The following is an 11,725-nucleotide window of genomic DNA, read 5'->3' as shown; positions in this document are numbered from 1 at the left end:
GAGGGAAAAGTGCTCCACGAAATCTATATAAGGAAGGTAGCTCTCCTCATTTCAATCATCTTATTAGAGTATATTGATTTCTCTTTGGTTGCTTGCGCTGCTTAGCCGAGTCACTGGCTCTTTAGCACGAGTTCTTCAGGCGAAGAGCTCACCCTTTCTTTGCGGGACTTCGAGTGCCACCCTAGGAAGGTTTTCTTCATTTATTCAGGAGGAGGATCACATTATGATTCCCAGCAATAGCATTCCCTTCCAGGTTGTGCGTATTACTGGGGGATGCAGTGGAGAGGAGGCAGATTTCATTGGTGGTGCTTAGCAGTGGATATTTGACGTGAGATTTTCTAGAGAGGAGGCTAGGGAGGATTGTCAGCATCTAGGAGATTTTGGGAGCTAATTGAGCTTCTGGCTTGGCAGTGTGACTTTCGCACTACCTGGGTAAGCGCAGAGGTAGTGTGTGCAAGCTCATTTTGTGGGTAAAGTATCAGTCCTTGAGGTTGAGCTTTGCCATGGAGGTTAGAGGAGATATTTGGAGTGGTGTTTGCTTCCATTTTAGAGCTTGGAGGAGGACTTTGTGGTCATTCCTTGTAGGCCGTATTTCTGGAGCTTGGTTGGAGGGCGTTGACCATAAAAGAGGTCAAATTTGGGAGGTCAAAATATGGCCAAACCATTTCTGGGTTTTTCCGGGTTTTTGACAAGGATCCCAGATATAAAATTTAAGAATTTTCTAAGAACCAGAAGTGGGGTATTTAGCCATATCTTTGCAATAGATAGTGCTGAATTGCTAGGGACTGCACAGTGCCTTTGGGGGTCGATTTTGGGAGGTCAAAATCGGGCCAAACCATTTCTAGGTTTTTGTGGGTTTTGGCAAAAGATTTTGTGGTTGAAGTTTCATCACTTTCTGAGCACCGGAGGTGGGGTTTCTTGCAGATCATTTCCAGCCAGCAATTGTAGTTACTGGGAGACAATACAAAGCATTAGAGGAGCAGTTCTTTCCAGCATTGAGATTACTGTTTGACACCTGAGTTCTGTCAAGCTTGCCCTGGAGGCAAGCCCAGGTGCATTTTCTGCACTATTGTACTTGCTCCACTCCATTAATAAAATGGCTCAGTTGGTTCACATTTATGTTGTGCATTGAACATTTGTTGTTCGTTTAATTTTTCTGTGTATGAATCGCATTTGCTTTGGTATATCACTGTCTGTTCCAAATTTTCTGCATTTGTGACATTACAAACATTGTTATCAAACCTTAACACCATACATTACTCACTATGCCATCTTTCTTCAGGAAAGAAGAGAAAGAAGAGCATAGGAGGGGTCGAGGCCAACTCTAAAGGTAAGAAAGAGAAAAAATATTTGAGCAAGATAAAAAGCTTTTGGTGCCATCAATTTGGACACTACGCCACCAAGTGCCCACAGAGGAAGAAGGGGTCCAAGAAGGACCAAGTGGAAGCTTCGACAAAGGTGTACGATTTCAGTTCTAAGATTGAAAAGGGGTTCTCGCTCATAGCTTGCATGGAAAGCTTAATAGCCAACAACATATGATACATTGATAGTGGAGCATCCAACCTAGTGACTGGGAGCAAGGAATATTTCAGCGAGATGGCGAAGGACATGCAGTTTCACATTGAGCTAGCAAATGATTGAAAGTACTTAACCAAGGGCATGGGTACTATCATATTTGAGAGGGAGTCTAGTAACCCTCTTCATCTCAAGGGTGTCCTCTATGTTCTAAGCCTTAAAAAGAGCCTTGTTTTAGTTTTAGCCTTAGAGGACAAGTGTCATGAGGCTATTTTTTACAAAAGAAAGGCCTACTTCAAACCCTTAAATTCTAAAGCCGTGAAGTAGATTGGAGTGAGGGTTAAGAACCTTTATAGGCTATAATTTGAGACAATCATGGCCTTGAGTAGCATAATGGATTGGAGCAAGGACGAGATCCTAGGGAGCTATGGCATAGGCATATGGGCCATTTACACCATGGACCATTGAAAATCCTAAGGGAGATTGCCACAGGATTGCCACAGTGCAACATGGACCAACATGATGTATGCAAGGGTTGCACACTTGGCAAGTATTCTAAGACGTCCTTTCCCATTAGTGAAAAACAAGCCAAGGGAATCTTGGACTTGATTCATTCAGATGTATGTGGTCCTGTTATCGCCCCAAGAAACTCTCCTAGGTTGTATCTTGGAGATGCTCGGGAACATTACAAAACTCAACTTAATGTTGGAAATGGATGAATGGAAGGAATGATGCTTGTTCAACCCAGATAACTAATTCTACTATGCTTAACTCCAGACATGGGTGAACACCCCTAGACTACAAGGCTTTAGACCACCAATTACTCACAGTTTAAGAAATTAGGTGAATACGGAGAATACTGACCACACCAGCAGATGCACAAGACCATGTGATGGCCAGCTGCAACCAGTAAAAATGTCTGCAAATCTATTTCCTAATGCACAGACAGGATGACAGCTCTTTGGCACTAAGTTAACAGAAACCTGCATAACACATTCAATAATACATACTAGACTTCAACACAGAGGTAGGATGACAGCTCCTCTAATGCAAAACATCTAGAGTACATGAAAACTGCATAACAGGCACATCCTAGAACAGAATAGAAGTGGAAAGTGAACAATTAACAACAAAAGAAGCTTGTATTAGCTGAAAATGAAGACCAGACGCTGCAAGTATCAAAGTAGTTACAGTTTCCAGAAGTTGAACCTTACATAAAAACAACAACCATCAACCCTGATTACATCAATGTCCTGGGTATATATAGAGTTTGATTACAAAGATATTCTGCTGCTCTAGGCGCGGAGGGGTCATAATTGACCACCAACCGCTTTAACTCTCTGATGGAGTCTCTGGTGCAGTCTGTTGCTTCAGTGAACAAAATTGATCTTCTCGGATGCTCTGCTGTACTTCTCGAGCAGGTGGAGTGTTATATGGAAGGAGTTCCATAACTGATAAATGTGTTTATTTGCTTGAGGCTGGTCCTTTCCCTTCTCGGCCATCCTGTTTGTTGAATGCAGTTGTTGAGGAATTACTGTGCAGAGGACTGAACACTAGCCACCTTCGTCCTTCGGATGCAAGGTACAGGTCAAGGACGCGAAGACTGCATGACGGACGCATGGAGGAGGAAGATCAACCGTTGAATCGCGTGGATCGATGGCGGGGACTATTTTGCAGAGGGTATCGGGAGAAAACGAGGCAAAGTGATTGTGAGCCGTTGGATCTCGGGTGAGTAGATCCAACGGCTGTCGGGCGGAGGATCTGCACAGGAGTTAACGAGCAGGGACAGAGGACGGCGGTAAGCGGTATGTATCGCACCGCCTTTGGGAGGGCAGTGGTAATCGTACGAGGGCGCGCGATCCCACTAGGAGGGTGACGCGTGGCGGATGGGACAGGAGGAAAAGCACTTTATCGCGAGTTATTGTGCGGGCAACTTATGAGCGCGGGAGGTGCGAATGCTGTTGGATTAAACGGATGGAAGGCGGAGAAGTAATCAACGATTCGATTTATCGGGCACGACGGGAGTCATTGGATCGGCGTTTTCCTTTGATAGCTTTGGGCCTTTACGTTTGCTGATTGCGATTAGACCGTGGACTCGATAAAGGAATTAATGATTTTTTAAGACTGATGAAGGGAGAAATGAGGGAAGGAGGAAATAGGCGATTTGCGATAGCGATTAGATCGCATCGCAACATCGCATTGGTGGAAGTCAAGGGTGGGAGCCTTTTACACACATGAATGCGACTTGCCAATTGCGATTAGACCGCGGACCCGACGGAGTCATTAACAATAGTTTATAATCATATCACATCCAACAAGGGCAATCGGTAATCGGCCATCGGTGATGTTATAGTCATGACTTATAAAAGACCTCCTGAAAGCTGCGATTGCGATTGCGAAGAGATATGAAAGCGCCGAGTTATATGGTCAGGTCTTATGGAAGGTTTGAACTTTGTGCTTAGGATTGGGGCTAAAAAGGGGCCTTTGTCAAATTTCAAGGGGTTTATTCGGGGAATGGAAAGGAATGGAGAAGGGCAAAGATATCTGGTGTAGGCCTTCTTTGAGTAGAACCAAGGACCGAGCTTACGTTCTGCTCTTCGAACATCAACGACCTGTAGCAGAGCTAACGGGTCCATTGTCTTCTCCATCCCTCATGGGATACAAGTACTATGGCAATTGTTTCTTGGTTCAACATGAAGCATAGATCAGTTGCACTGAGCTCAACCGAGGTTGAATACTTTTCTGCTAGCCTGGAAACTTGTGAGGCCATCTAGTTGAGGACGCTGTGTGTTAGGATTCTCAGTCGGAGGTTGGAGCCTACAATGATACACTGTGACAATCAAAGTTGCATTAAGCCCTCTGACAATCTAGTGTTCCATAACCACTCCAAACACAACGAGATCTAGTACCACCATATTAGAGATTATGTTTAGAAGGACGAGATCAGAGTTCAGTATATTCCTACAACAAAGTAGACAACAAACATATTGACCAAAGCTTTTCCAAGAGGGAGCTTTGTCCATTTCAAGGACAAACTAGGTATAGTTTAGAATACCTTCCTCTATAATAGGGAGTGTTAAATGAAGTTAAAGTAAAAAGGGTTTAGGTAGATTTAGCAAGCACAGAGACCCACCACTAAGGCCGAGGTGCAAATTTATTTTTTCTATTTATTCCTTTACTTAGGAAAATTTAAAAGGTCATATAATCAAGAATTAGAGCGTTCTCGATCGTCCAAGGAGATTTAATATCTGCCCTTCGTAGCAGTGGTGGGCCTAGGTCGACTGGTAAGAGGAGAAAAGAGCGCAGAACTTCGTCATTGCACAGTCAAGATCGTGGTGTTCATCTCAGCGAAGAAGAAGGGTGTTTTGTTCAGCAATTAGGGCTTTAGATAAGCGCAAATAGAGGAAGAAAGAGAGAATGATTCAGCCTCAAATATTTTCAAATATTTTCTAGCAAGCACAAACTTCTTCCAAGGGCCGTATTCAGTGTGCAGAAGGGTCGTACAAGCGTATGAGCTCGTACAGTGTGCAGAAGAGAGGCCGAGTTGGTGCGAAGTGCGTAGAAGATTAGCACGAACAATTAGCTGAGTGAAGGGAAGTTTTCCCTCACATTTGCAATCAATTTTTCTGCATATTTGCCGAGTATAATATTAAAAAACACCAAAATTGCAGGTTTTCCCCATTTGGGGTTTCGTGGGTAAATTTGTTGTTTAAAATTTTTATGGTGTGTTTGTTTTCATTTGTTCCTTATTTCCGGTGGATGGTAGTCAGAACTCAAGTATATTTGTGGGTTAAAGTTAATGCTCAGTTTTCAGCGCTTTGCTGAGCATAGTTAGTAAACTTAGTATATTTGTGGGTTAAAGTTAAAACTCAGTTTTCAGTTCTTTGCTTAGTGTAATTCACAGATGGGATAGTTGAGTTTCAAGAAAACTAACACCTAATGGTATTGCAAGCAGCAATGCATACTACAATAACTGAAAGATTCCTTAATGAACATAAATCCAGGACCACAAAACTTTGAGAACCTTACAGTACTATCACGTTTCTTTTGATTTGGTACATTTTGTACTTTTACGAAAGGCAGATAACCTTCAAGGTGCATTCAACTATAGCAACCAATGTACATTTCCTTCTTTCAGGTGTCATAGGTTGTCTACAAGATCACTCAGAAGTGATCTGAAAATCTAAATTGATATAAATGAAATTTCTTCCTCCCAACAATCTGATACAAGGCCTACCTGAAAGGTTCCTTACACAGGAGGCAGTAAATAACTCGATGTTTTACCCGACGGGACAAATAACTGAATGCCTTAGTGAAAAAATAAATGGCAATTGTTTCTTTGTTTTACTTCAAGGTCAATTTTTGGTAAGTTAATATGTTACGTTTTACAACTATAGGGATCCTTTTTTCAGATCTATTTGTTAAATTCAGCCTCACTTTTTGCAGATAAATAATTTTCCAATGTTATTTTACAATTACTTCAGTGGCAATCAAGTTTATTCTTTCTCTGAGAAAATTCTTTTTCTTTTTCTTAGATGTATCATATTTCATTACTTGACACTATAACTATAGAGTACATCAATAATGATAACATCAAGCCAAAGAACAATCACTCAGAACCTGGAGTAGAACATGTCTTTGCACCTCGGCTCCAACCTCAATAGCCAACTCTGGTCTGAAAGCTATTTGTTCTCCCAAATGGACCATCCGTGTTGACTTATATCACCTGTCAGAACTATTTTAAATTCTGTATCTATCTTATTAGCACGAAGTAGAGTGGCTTTTTGGATCCAGAATGTGATACATATAAGTTAAGGCCAATTAGATGTTCCTAGAAAGTGTTTTGATTAATTGAATAGAAGTAATTCTAGAGATGCCTGCATATAGTGTTGGATCCAGAATACCATAGATAACCACTGGGAAATAGCATAAACTAAACATATTTCGAAGCCATCAATGGGTAAAAGCTTGTAACTAAATATTCATTTTCTAAACTATGCAAGGAGTATTTTAAAACTGGGGTTATGTGAATTGACTCTCATTTTGCAACTATTTTTCTTTTGCGTATGATGACAGTCAACGTGCAATTGTAGGTTCAAACGTTGAAGAAACATAGCAGAAAATACACATTTCATAAGATTGACATGGAAGTGTCCACAGTAAACAATAGCATACCAAACGCACTAGATTGTATATCTCGTAGCATTTCTGACAGACTCAAGCTTAAAACAGTGCCTTAGAGTCCTAAGATCTTTAGGTATGAGATTATTATCAAATTAATAGATCTCAGGATCAATGTCTTGAAAGTGCAAGGGAAAGTGTTGCCCATTGATTAGTGGCAAGGGCAGTGTAGTGCTTTTGAATTTTAGAATGCGGGAGGTTAGATATGAGGTAGGAGCTCCAGTGCTCCACATCATCAGAAAATAGGAAGCTATGAATATTTATATCGAAAAGGCGATGTCCATAATTTGGTCCTATATTTGACTGGAGGTAATCCTCTTGCTGATCTGTGTATAAGCTCAATCGAAGAGGGGAGAGGGGACACACCTCTGTTTCATTCCAGTAGTGCTTGAGTGAAGGAGTGCCTTTGTATGCCAAATAACAAAATAATTATGTTGCACTAAAATTTGAATACTTATTTCCGGAGTTGCACTGGATCTTTTAAGTTATACTATTTTTATGTTGATCAATGGATTAAGTAAATTTACGTTGTATTTTTGCTTCTTTTAAGAAAATGTATCTATTGACCTACATTAAGAAATATGAGAGTTTGTTATATGTTATTTTATCAGAAGGAATTTAATATTCTTATTTGAAGATGATATTGACAGTAAATCTGAAGCAGTGCTTATATAACAGAATCAACTTCCATAGTCTTAATATCAGAATTTGCTTAGAAATTTACAAGCAGTATTATGTGAGTTCTCTATTTTATATTATTGTTATTGGGCATTTTGGTAAATAATGCGGTCTTATGTGTTTTATAATTGGTGTTTGTCTGATCTATTTTATATTATTGTCATTGGGCATTTTGGTAAATAATGCGGTCTTATGTGTTTAACAATTGGTGTTTGTCTGATCACGGGTCATCTAAATCCATACATTTTCATGAGAAAATCAAATCTATTTCATAGAATACAAGAAGAGAACCTTGCTACCACTGTTTATACCAGTTATCCTCTTGATTATCGAAATTTGTGATCATTATTGACCACTTAGCCATATCAGCTTAGTTACCAGGTTAGCCATATCTGTACAACTCACCCTTCCCCCTTGATTATAATAAATTCTTTACAGTGACCTAAACACAATATAAGGAAAACACTTTTATAGTAAGCTTTTATATATATATATATAAAAGTAGAAGTAAACTTGTATATATACTTATATATGGTTACATTCTGTTTATACTTAGTCTCTAAGCTTATGCTTCTGCCCGGAAGTCTCCAGAATGCGGTTGAATTCGTTCCTATCAAACTTGCACCCGGCAGGGACTACCGCTGCATGCAGCCCTTGTTACTTCAGATCAACTGACAACTACATTATCCAATTTCATTTCATATATATATGGATAACCATTTCCTGCATAGCAGCCGACAGATTGCATTAACCCGCGAACTCGCACCTGATGGTTCGAGCCATAAGATTTCAATGAACCACACCCATTCTTTAAAATGGAAGAAACCAGTGTGAGAATTGACAAAAAGTGAACCCGAGTGAAACAAGGCCCCGAATTGTCGCCAAATGTGGTGGCCCGTATGAAGCATAATTGCTTGGCTGCGTCAAATCTGCACTGTATTTCAATGGGGCCAGAAGAAATGGTCGCTTCTGTTGCTGCTTCTTCCAAGAAAAACAAAGGCACCAAAGTTAATGCACCTGCCGTATGGACTTTCGCACCGCCCGCTATGATAGCAGTTATATTTCCCCTCGTAACTTTCAGGTTTATGTCGTTGGATGGCCTCAAGTTTTCCACCAACATGCCTAAAGCATATATCTGCCTCCTCATCGAGCGGGGAAGTGGGTCACACATTAGATGCATTGTAGAACAGAACAAGAGATTGATCTTTTCGTAAATCCATTTCCTCAATGGTGTGCTGAATTCCAACACTGTGGAAATGAAGCTTAATAACACAGGGATTAGCCAGTATACCTTCTTGGTTTGTAAGAATAACCCAGCCAAGTTTAAAACTTTCAGTATTTTTTCCTCAGAAACTGTCAAGTCCACAGGAAGAAGCCAATGACTGGAACTACCCTCTAAACGCCTCCCAATCAGGTTGTCCACTATTATATCATCTAAAATTTCTTCGAACGTCATGTCCCTACCGGTGGCAACTTGTTCCCAAATTTCTTTATGACCTTTCAGAAAAACTGCATTGGGGACTTGGGCGTTCACGTCGGTGAGTGTGGCAGCCATGCTGGCCAGTTCATTCCAGATGTACTGTGTGATGTAATAACACATTTTCCCATTCACTAACAACATGTTTTTGTCAGTTCCTCTTCTCTCCAAACGGAACTCCCTGCCCAAATAGGACAATCGGATCTCATCAAAAGTACATTGGTACCTACCTGGTGGATGAAGAGCTTGTTCTAACACATAAATGTGATGCACGTTCTTGAACACACGACCCGGCAAACGTTGCAGCCGGGTGTAAGATGGAGACAGGCGCAGAGGTCGCAGTAACCAGCCAACTACCCCTTGTACCAGCGCCCCTAGCGGTGTTAGCTTTAGGAATTGCCAGAGGCCCAAACAGAGTTGAAAGGCCAACAAGGCGTTACCCAAAGCTGCCTGCACTTGTTCCCTTGACATATTTGTGACAAAAGATTTTCTCCTCTTCTTCCTTCAAGAGCCCACTGTGTCAGTTTATGATCTTTGGCCACCTACTCCTCTGATCATTATCGTTCATTCCTTTTTTTAAAAAGCCATCTTCTTTTTCTTCATAACTTCATCGCCAGGCAAAGGCATCACTACCCACTACCCACAGTTCAAGAAGGCCATCCATGCCTGCAAAATGCAGTAAAGCATATTTTGTCCTTTTCTGTTTCCTCAACTTCTTGCAATTTTCTTTTATTCTTTTCTTCCGTCTGTCTGTTGTTCTTTTTAATTATTTTCATCTTCTTGCAATTTTCTTTTATTCTTTCCTTTCGTCTGTCTGTTGTTCTTTTCAATTATTTCCTTCATGGACATGCAGGCCCCAGATGAGATTCTACAAGTACGGTGTGCACATGAAGTAATTTGATGGGGATACCTTGCACGTCTGTGTTATATCACAAAATATGTGGACTTGCATTATTATTCTCCAAGGGAGAAGGATAGGCTTTAAATCCACCATGTTTACGTTAGGATTAAAGTGCAGCATCATTTCTTTATTATTAAGCCATGTAACATCCCAGTATTGTGTTATCGTTTTTTTTTTATTAAGCCATGTAACATCCCAGTATTGTGTTTTAATATTCTCTATGGCTCCCATTTTCTCTTTGATATGAATTCACTTTCATGTATATGTTTTGTAAATTTTATTTATAATTTATCGTTCACAGGGATGTATTTAGTATTATTGTGTTTTAATATTCTCTTTGGCTCTCATTTTCTCTTCTTTCATACAAGAATTAAATTGATGTGCAATTATTCCGGGACACCGGTCCACAGTTTGCGGCTTGATTGGTGGGATGAAAAGCAGGCCGTGACCCCGGATGGAATCCATTTTGGCTTAGGGTGAAAACCATGGGATTACATATAGGTTTCGGTCTGGGGGATGAGAAAAAGATCTTTCTTCCCAGTGATGGGCTTGAATCAGGAGCTGCAGGAAGAAAGGCAAACAAAGCTAGCGCTTCCCTCGCCTAAGGAAAAGCCCCAAATTGATCTAGCTTCGAGTCGATAAGGAAGGCCAATCTCAAATGAACAACAAAGAGGGCGGCAATTGCGTGGTTGCCTTGAGGGGAAAACCCCAAAATGTGAATTGGATTTCATCTACTCTTCTTTGATACAAGAATGAATTCAATTTAATGTATATATTTTGTAAATTTTATTTATAATTTACTGTTAATATGGATGTATTTACTAACCAGAGAAGTGGTAGTATGTCACTGTTTTTTTTCAGGATAGGTGAATTTTGTGTAAAAAACAACTATACAATACTAATTAATAATGCACTTTATTTAGTGAGTTTTATGAAATATATCGTAATACTAACCTACATCCATCCAACTTTCGGATCGCCTCCAGAGGGCTCAAATCTCTTTTAAAGTCTCTTTTAACTTTAAAAGAGGTTTGCATTTCAAGAGATTTGATCCATCTTGACGTTTGGTAGATCCAAAGTTAAGATGCATCTAGGCTTGTTTAACTTTTTAATATCTCTTAACAAAATATTTTTTATTTTTTATTAAAAAATTAGTTAAAAATTGATAAAATGACAAATTTGAATTATTAATTTTTTATAAATTAAATAATATGGCCCTCAGAAAGTCAATACCCATTTTCAAGCTTCCAGAAATATCAGAAGGGAGGGAATAAGTTTTGGAGATGCCAGAGCAGTTGCCATGCAACTAGACTTATTTCCAAAGATTATATTGTTTTAAAACACATATCCATAAAATAATGGGCTTCCATTTCAAAGTTTCCCCTGGGTCAGTTACAAATTCATTTTAATCAACTTCATGTAAAAATAGAACATAATATTTTCTAAAGATTGACAGATGTGTAGAAATTTTGGCAAATTATACTAATTTGTAAAATGTGAAATTGTTGAATAATGTTTAGAGATATTTTTGTAAAAATATTAAAATTTGAAATTTCTAGAGTAAGGGAATTTTTATTTTATAGAATTTGAGCAAAATAATTTTTAGTAAAAATAGAGATTTATGAATTTTTTTACCAAAAAAAAAGAAGAAAATTAGCTCAATAGTGAAATTTAACCCTTAAAATTTTCCCCTATAATTCTAGAATATTACTCATCTAATAACAAAGGTTATATCTAAAATATTACTCATCTAATAAAAAGAGTAATATCTAGAATATTACCCAAAACCTATTCCAACAATGACCATCAATGGTCAAACTAAATCTGCAAAGAGCATTTATGGGGTTCCTAGCATATGGCCAGAAGAGTCTATCAAGTCCCCTGAATTTTGACAAATTAGTGTCACAAAATTGTGTTATTTTAGTTGTTGTTTAATTCAATGTACAATGACACCATTCAATAACTAACAGATG

Source organism: Pinus tabuliformis, chromosome 3_2, assembly GCF_031772625.1.
Source record: "Pinus tabuliformis cultivar Carrire ecotype Pingquan chromosome 3_2, CPIR1, whole genome shotgun sequence".
Classification (NCBI taxonomy): Eukaryota; Viridiplantae; Streptophyta; class Pinopsida; order Pinales; family Pinaceae; genus Pinus; species Pinus tabuliformis.
Note: the sequence above shows the minus strand (reverse complement) of the source record.